Source organism: Hibiscus syriacus, unplaced genomic scaffold, assembly GCF_006381635.1.
Source record: "Hibiscus syriacus cultivar Baekdansim isolate YM2019G1 unplaced genomic scaffold, ASM638163v2 tig00110160_pilon, whole genome shotgun sequence".
NCBI lineage: Eukaryota > Viridiplantae > Streptophyta > Magnoliopsida > Malvales > Malvaceae > Hibiscus > Hibiscus syriacus.
In genome coordinates, this window is record NW_024062608.1 from 748,833 (window position 1) to 757,415 (window position 8,583).

Below are 8,583 nucleotides of genomic sequence, written 5' to 3' on the forward strand. Positions count from 1 at the left end.
CAATGTACTCGAATACCTTGAGTTCTCAGTAATGTACATGGGCTTATAAAATGTTATCAAAGGTAATTGTATCATTATTGTTGTATGTTACCATATTTAATTACATGTTACATGATTGAATGGATAGATTGCATGTTCATATTTATCAGGAATACATCATTATTATATTTATATGCCTTATTAAGTCTATGACTTAGCGTGTAAGTGATTTACACGTAGGTACAGAAAAGTAAGAAGATCGATCTTAAGAGCAGCAACGCAGCATACCATCATTTGAAGATCAGATCAGAAGAACTTTACAAAGTATGTCCGTTTATATAATATATGTGTTGGCATGTTAATAGAGTTGTTTAGTATGTACGCTCTGATCGACTTTTATAATGTTTTGAACGTATTTATGTAAATGTAAATGTATAGTAATGAACAGTTCAATTTTTACGAGTTTTATGTACGTTTTACGGAAGTACTATAGCAGTACTGTAGCAGGGGAATCGGTACCCTATAGCAGGGAATCGGTTCATTGTTTGCAATCTGGAAAATTTAGCATTTTGGTACTATAGCAGGGTAATGTAGCATGTATTGTTCACAGTACTGTTCATTACTGTTCATTAATGTTCATACCGTATTTTACTGTTTATAAATATGTTTTTACCTTAAAATTTTATAACAAACATTATTTAATAATATATTATCGTATTTTCTTAAAATAAGTTCAAATATTATGTTATTTGATAAAAATATTGTTTTAAAAAGGCAATGTGACATCTTGGACTCGTATTCGGGTCGGGTACGAGTTGGGGGTGTTACAGACCTTAAAGGGGGCATGTCATTTATCTGTAACGGCTTTGGTAAAAATGAAAAAATTTCATTTGGGATCACTTTTTGCGAAGCACGGTGGACAAGCTCAAATTGGATGCAAAGTGGTCATGTCTATCACCCTAGATTAGTTACAGATCTACAAAAAAGAATTGATGCATCAAATAGAATATGTGTAACAATCTTCTCTAGAACGCGTGAATTGTTTCATATCACATAGATGTCACGACCTATTCAAGGGATTGAAGCTAACTCATTAAGAGTAAATCTACGGGAAAGATGGTGCGACTGTGGGTTTTTTCAAGCTCTGAAGTATACATGCTCTCATGTGATAGCATCTTGCTTGTATACCCTTCAAGACCATAACCGTTTTGTGGATCTCGTATACCTACTATCAGAAGTGTTTAAGGTATACGAAGTTTAGTTCCCCCATAGACCCTAATGAGGTTCTGAATTGGGTTCCAATTGTACCAGATCTGACTTTATTGAGGGACCGTGGTCCTACAAAATCCATTTGAATTCATTGTGATATGGATATTCGAGAAACGTCTAGACAAAACAAAAGATGTGGGCATTAATGAGGAACTGATGTAGTTGTTGTTTATCAAAGAATAGCTCTTGTAATTTAATTCACATTTACTTATAGTTAATGTCATTTGATAACCACTGATTAATTAAACCAAAAAAAAACAATACAAGAAAATGATAAAGAAGAACCATTCAAAGTCAAATTATCCATCAACATTGATAAAGAAGAACCATTTAAAGATTTGACATCTATTAGCTTTACAACTTTATTAAGAAAAATGAGATTTGTACAACGCTATAGTTTATATGACACATTTTTATTGGTACAATGTGATTCGAAGTTGGTGTTATATGTAATTAAAATAAAAAAGATAGTAAGTGACAAACTTAACAAAATTATACGAGTTTTACTAAAAAATAATATGTGATTAAAACACGTATTTGTTCACGTACAAGCAAGAATCAATCGAACAACGATAACAAAAATTTGTTGATTTTGAATTATCGAAGACAATTATTAAATTTTATCAAATTAATATAAATTCGGTATTTGAATATAATTTTAAATACAACAAACTTTTAAAAGACAATTGTTTTTGATATATATATTTACTATTATTATTTAAAAAGCATAAATGAATCACAAATTAAGTTAAACAAAATTAATAAAATAAATTAAGTATTAAATGGTAAATAATAAAAAATATAATTATTTGTCCAACAATCTAGTAAATACAAATATAATAAAATATAAAAACTATCGATGTCTGTGGTGCGAATGTGTTCCGCAGGGTGGTGGTTTTCTGTCTCGAGGAGGATTTCTTTGTATAATTGGTTTTGACTCTTACTATCATCATCATTACCATCAGCATCATCGTCGTCGTCGTCGTCGTCGTCAGGAGCAGATACATTTTGTTGATGAGAAACTGATGACGATGTAACACCTCCATAGAATAAGGACCCTGGAGGTGTATGACTGACTATCCTACCACTTATAGAAAACTGTGAAAACTAAGAAAACACAGACATCAATGAGTGAGAAAACTGTACAAGAGGTGTATGTGTGGCGACCATCGGTGGTGAGGTTGGACCCACCAAATAACTAGCATATGAACCCCAAGTTGGATATGCAAACATAGAACCATAATATCCTCCAGGAGAGGTCATGTAACTCTGTGGCGGTGGCGGCATCTGGTATGGGAACAGTGCTGGCGACATCTGATATGGCTGCGGGGTGTACATCGTTGCAGATGGTGATTGTTGTGAAGGTTACGGTGCTGCAGCTGACGATGAACCGGAATCACCTGCTCTCCGTCTACGAGTCGGGGACGATGGGGTTGTTACGATACACGTCTCTATCGACGTCGATGAATGCTCTGTCCTCGTGCATCATCGGAAAGTAGGAACGATTTCCATTACTATTGAACCACTCGTAATAACCATTTGCAACCATCAAATGGTCCACATAAATGGGTTCTCTATGGGGAATGCACCGACGTTGTTCCTCCCATATCATGACCCACTTATAATGCTTCAGCAGCCAATCTATATTTTTCTTACCGCGTCGATCAGTGTTATGCAACTCGTCGAGATTTTGAGGTGCTTCCGGAATTGATTGTACAAAACCAAATTGCAGAAGCACGTGATCAGTGGAGTGCCACTCGATAATCACATAACAGATCAGAGGACCATCGCCATCCAAACATCTAATGGGCCCCTTAACTCATGTGGGATGTAAATCCTCATATCATCATTACAATAAGGAGCCCATTAAAACTAAAACAAATATATATAATTCTTATCAAAATAATAATCTAATTATATAACTATAATACAAAATAGATTTTCAAACATTTAAATACATACCTCTGTGACAACCTTCTGATCAATTAGTAGCCTCACTAATTCTAATTCATCAAGTAGATCCCGATGATTTTTCCTGTCAATAGACCACCTATTCAAGGAAATAATTTTTATTATATACTAGATAAAATGATTAATATACGAAATTAGTATTGTAATTATCTCAATAGTAGCGGGATTACGAACGGGTTCTTCACAATAAGACATAAAAAGGGTATGTGATACCATGCCCAAGACTGCAGCAGAATGAGACATCCACCGATAGCATTTGTCCTGTAGCTAGTAGCTCGACACATCTCCCTATACATGAATGCCAAAACTGCTGAGCCCCAACTCAGTGATCTAACCAGATAAAAATCGCCGAGATGCCGTAACCACATACAATGAACTTGGTTACGCGATTTGTCTGGCATCATCAACTCTCCTATCAGCTGCAGTATGCATGTTCGTGCATACTTTTTAACTTGATCCTCTGAGGCGTCCTCGCGCAAATTGTGGAAATTTGCAATCATCCAATTTAACGAAATCTGACCACCGTTAAAATTTGGCGGGACACCTCCTAGATATTCCTGGCACAAAGAATTCCAATTACCATGTGCCACATCTGAAAGCACATCTCCATCCACCGGAAGCCCCAAGTGCATGAAAACATCCTCCAGCGTAATCGTGCACTCTTCGCACGGAATATGGAATCTTTGTGTCTCCGTTCTCCTCCGCTCAACTGATGTAGAAATCAGGTTTGATTCTACCATACAGTGGCTTTTATATCTAGCTATGTAACCGAATTCAACCTCGACTAAATACGGCCAGACACGGGTTAGTATCGTTAACTTAAGGTTACGGATAAAATGATCTAATATACGGTCGCTCTCCTAAAATTATTAATAATTACAAAATTTAATATATAATCTCATAATAAAAAATAAATAAATAAATTATTACTAATAATTTAAATTAAAATTTAAAAATGTTACTATATTAGCAAAATGTCTCAATATATGATTTCCATCCAAACGAAATAGATCGCCTTCCATTTTATAACTGCAAATATATATATATAATTAAATAAAATACTAAAATATTAATTTAATGGAATATAATATAATATATTATCTTCTAAATAAAATTTGACCGGAGTTTGATTTTTGAGAGGATTTGGTGTGGTGAAAATAGTTGAGATGGGGATATTTATAGGATGTGAGGGGGAGTGTGAACGGTCCAAATTAATTTTGAAAGGTGCGGCCCATGCACCGCGCCTTAGGCTGATGTGACTCCAGCTGGCGTAAGACGTGGTGCATGTGTCGTATCTTTCTGCAAAGGGTGCTAGATCCGCTAGAAAAAATAACAACACCGGTAGCACTTTACCGGTTTTGTTAACAAAATCAGTAAAAAAGTACAATAATAACAAAACCGATAGAAATAATAATGTTTCTAGTAATTTTTTACCGATTTTATTATTTAAATAATAATAAAACCGATAGCATCTTTTTTTAGTCTTATATTAAGGTTGTCTCATATGATCATTTCCCGGTAACAAGTGGCAATGGCTAAGACCAATGATGTAGTTTAATGGCGCCATACATATTGACTTTACACCACCTACCATAAAAATGTTAGAAAGTTCTACCTCTCACACAATCCAAGACAATTATGCCCTATAAAATTCCTCATTTAATGTGTAAAAGATTTAAATATTTACCCTTCTTGTTTTACAAAGCTTGAGTGATCTAATTTGATTTGATTTCGTATTAATTTTGTGTAAAAGGTCTTTACTATTAATTTCCACTTAAAGTTCCCTTCTTCATATAAATTAACAACTATCATCATACTTGTTAATGAACTTACAAATAAACGATAATTAAAATAAAATTGATATGAAATAATTTACACATAAAAGATAAAACAAATTATACTAAAATTTATTTAATTATCAATTAAAATTTAAATCAATATATAACGATCTCTTTCTTCATCAGCACAAATTTCATAGAAGATTACCTTTTGGGCTTTGAGCCTTGCATAAATTTAATCCGTACATTAATCAAATATATATTAAAACATCAACAGGTCGATTTAAGATTTCTTCCCAAACAACTCAAAATTCAGTCCAACCAAACGTCTTTTTTCATGTCTCCAATTTTATTACAAAATTTACAACAATAAATTCCCTTGACATTGAACAACTACTCATGATCACATCATCATGAATCTCGACCTATAGCTCTAACACCAATTGTTAGAAATTTGTGAGTGAAAAAATAGATATAATGTTATTCAACCCCACATATCTCCATGAATAAGAAAAAAATTAACTATAAATATAGATATAATAAACAACTCAAATACATGTAATTTCTTGCATCTCAAAACCTTGGTGTATTATAAAAAATTCTTTCAATGTTACTACAAAATTCATATATGCAACATGAATATCAAATGTGGTAGAGATCACCAAAAAGATTACATATCTCCGATAATTCTCTCCAATAATTTTAAAAGTTAATACATATTCTATAAATATTTTTATTTTACAAATATTTTTCCTACCTAGTGGCACATGCAAAGCAAATGTTACTACAAAATTCATATATGCAACATGAATATCAAATGTGGTAGAGATCACCAAAAAGATTACATATCTCCGATAATTCTCTCCAATAATTTTAAAAGTTAATACATATTCTATAAATATTTTTATTTTACAAATATTTTTACCTACCTAGTGGCACATGCAAAGCAAGGTCAGGGAGGACACATGCCCACCATAGAATTCGAATTTCGTTATATTAGTGATCCATTTTACTATTGATATCCATCTTAAAATTTTATTTGTGTCTAACCCATACAAAAAAATTCAATAATTAATAAGTGTGTGCCCACCCTCAAAAATATTTTTATATCCTCCACTGCCTTTCCCAATTAAAATTTAAGTAAATTCATAGCCATAATATTACTATTAACATTACATTTTATCTAAGTGTCAGAGATTTTTTAATAGTTTTAGCCTTTTCAGAATTCGGGTACATAAGGATAAACACCATGATGTTATTAGTCAAACTTTGAGTGGATTTATGATGATTAATTAGTTTTAAGAGAAAAATAATCTCAATAGTTAGACTTGAGTTTATCAACTAGTTCATTCAACCATCTTTAGTCAAAAAGTAAGTTACTTAGTATAGTACATCTGATAACATTAATTTCCAAATTAAGAGTTCCTTGTTAAACACTAGCAAATTATTTTGAGAAACAAAGTTAAGGATTAATTATATTATATTTGATATTTAGAGATCATAATTATCTACACATACTAATTGATTACATGCATAGGTTCGTCCATTCCAGGCCTTGAATATAATTGTTTTGTCCTATGTAGAAAACATCTTGATCATATCCAAATTCCCCAAGGAAAGGTGGTGGATCCACGGCTTCCATTGCATATACTGATGATGAACACGGACTGGTAATCGACACCCCGTCCACTCGTTCCGTTAACCCTCGGATTTCTTTCTCTGCTTCTCGAAGTTGGTCTTTGAGTTTTAAAACCTGAACAGAATTGAAATTTTAAAATTTAAATCAGCCATAGATTAGATATCGATAGTTATAAAAGAATCAAATAAATTATGTCATGGGCCTTGGCTAAGCCCAGCACCATCTACCTCAAACAAGACCCATGTTTTGATTGCAGATTTTTCAACTACTTTTTGTTGTGTAATGAAGTGGTAAGGTTTGATGTTCATTGTGAAAGCTTTTTATCACTTTCTGTCCAAAATTCCTTTATAAAGTTTTTTTTAATGGCCTAACCCAACAACATGACATTAATTTTTTTTCGAGCCTAGAGCTCATGCACGTTCCTAACATGTGGGTCTCCTTGTCTTTTTAAGAGGATAAAGCTTAAGGAGACCGGCACTTGCTTCATTTTCTTAGAACCAACACTCTTAAAGTCTTAATTGTTTTGTTAATTAAAAATCAGTTCTTAAAAATCTTTCATAAATAACGGGATTAAGATAAAATTGACTAATTTTCTAAAATATAATAAAAATTTATGTCAGCTTTAACTGAAAAGACAAATAATAACTTAATTTTATCTTCAATCAATATAAAAAATAAAATCTTATATTTAAACTCTTAAAAAGTGTATATCTAACCAATATGGGGTATATTTTTTTGCAATAGCAAAAATAAATAATTAATGTCGAATGAAAACAAAAACATGTTAATGTCTAAGAAGGGACAGCCTGATAGTATTATTAGTTTGGTTCCTGAGAAACCGGAAGAAAACTAAGTTTTTTTTAAGGTTACATATGAAATAGAAAGCTTTAATAGAGGAAGGGTTTGTGTTTTAAAATCCAACTAATTAAGTTAATCATTTAACTGATGAATCGTGTTTTCTTTTTTCATTTTAAAATGTATGAAATGAGTTGGAGTTGAAATAATTATACCTCCAATTCAAGTCGACATTTTTCAAGAACAGTGCCTTCATTTAGTGTCTTTAGCTTGCTGTATTCCTCCTCAAGCTTCTTATTCTTCCAACGGCCCCTCCGATTTTGGAACCAAACCGCCACTTGCCGAGGGTTGAGCCCCAACTCCGAAGCAAGCCGGTCTTTACGTTCGACTCGAGTTTATGTTCATTCCCGAAATTAAGTTCAAGGAGATGAACTTGTTCATCACTAAGCTTCCTTTTCTTAGCCGCCGCTGTAACGCCGCCTTCCCCTCCCTTCCCCTTCTTCTGTCTCCGTCGAGGCTTTGTTTCGCCTGCTCATTAAAAAAAGATGCTTTTAAGCTACAAGAACAATCATAGAAAACATTGGATTTTTTTTTTTATTTTTAGTGTACTAACTATTACCTTGTTGTGGTGCAACTTGAGTGCATAGACCAGAGTACATTTGGGAGATTAGAGCCATATGATCTTCAAGCTCTTTCATTTGGGACGTCATAATTATTTGCTAATTAATCTCCACTCTCTCTTTCTTCAAGAAATTTCCTTTTCTTTCTCTTTGACTTTAGTAATATGGTGGAGAAGTGGATGTGTAGAGAAGAAACGTTGTTTATTTATAGGATAGTAGGACTTGGGCACTTGTTTGTTGCCTTAAGGAGAACACCATCAAAGATTGGGCTTCATTGCTTCATGAATAACAACAATGCCATTATTTGATAAATTGATTTGAGACAAAAGAAAGGCCCTATTCTTTAATTACTTAGTTTTCACCTATCTAATAAACTTGTGGATAAAGATTTTTTTAACCCAAAAAGATATTTTCTTCCTCACACAAAATTTCCTTTAATTAATTAATACTAATAAAAGAATGATATATTCTAGGATGAGCGTTTGATTGAGTTGAGTCGAGTAAAAAATTGAGTTTGTGAGTCATATTTTAT

The 8,583-nt window shown here is 32.8% G+C and overlaps 1 pseudogene; it reads right to left on the bottom strand.

Annotated features, from left to right (window-relative positions):
* Positions 1–6,489: 6,489 nt before the first annotated feature.
* LOC120216353 lies at positions 6,490–8,209 on the bottom strand (annotated as a pseudogene).
* Between the last annotated feature and the right edge of the window lie 374 nt (positions 8,210–8,583).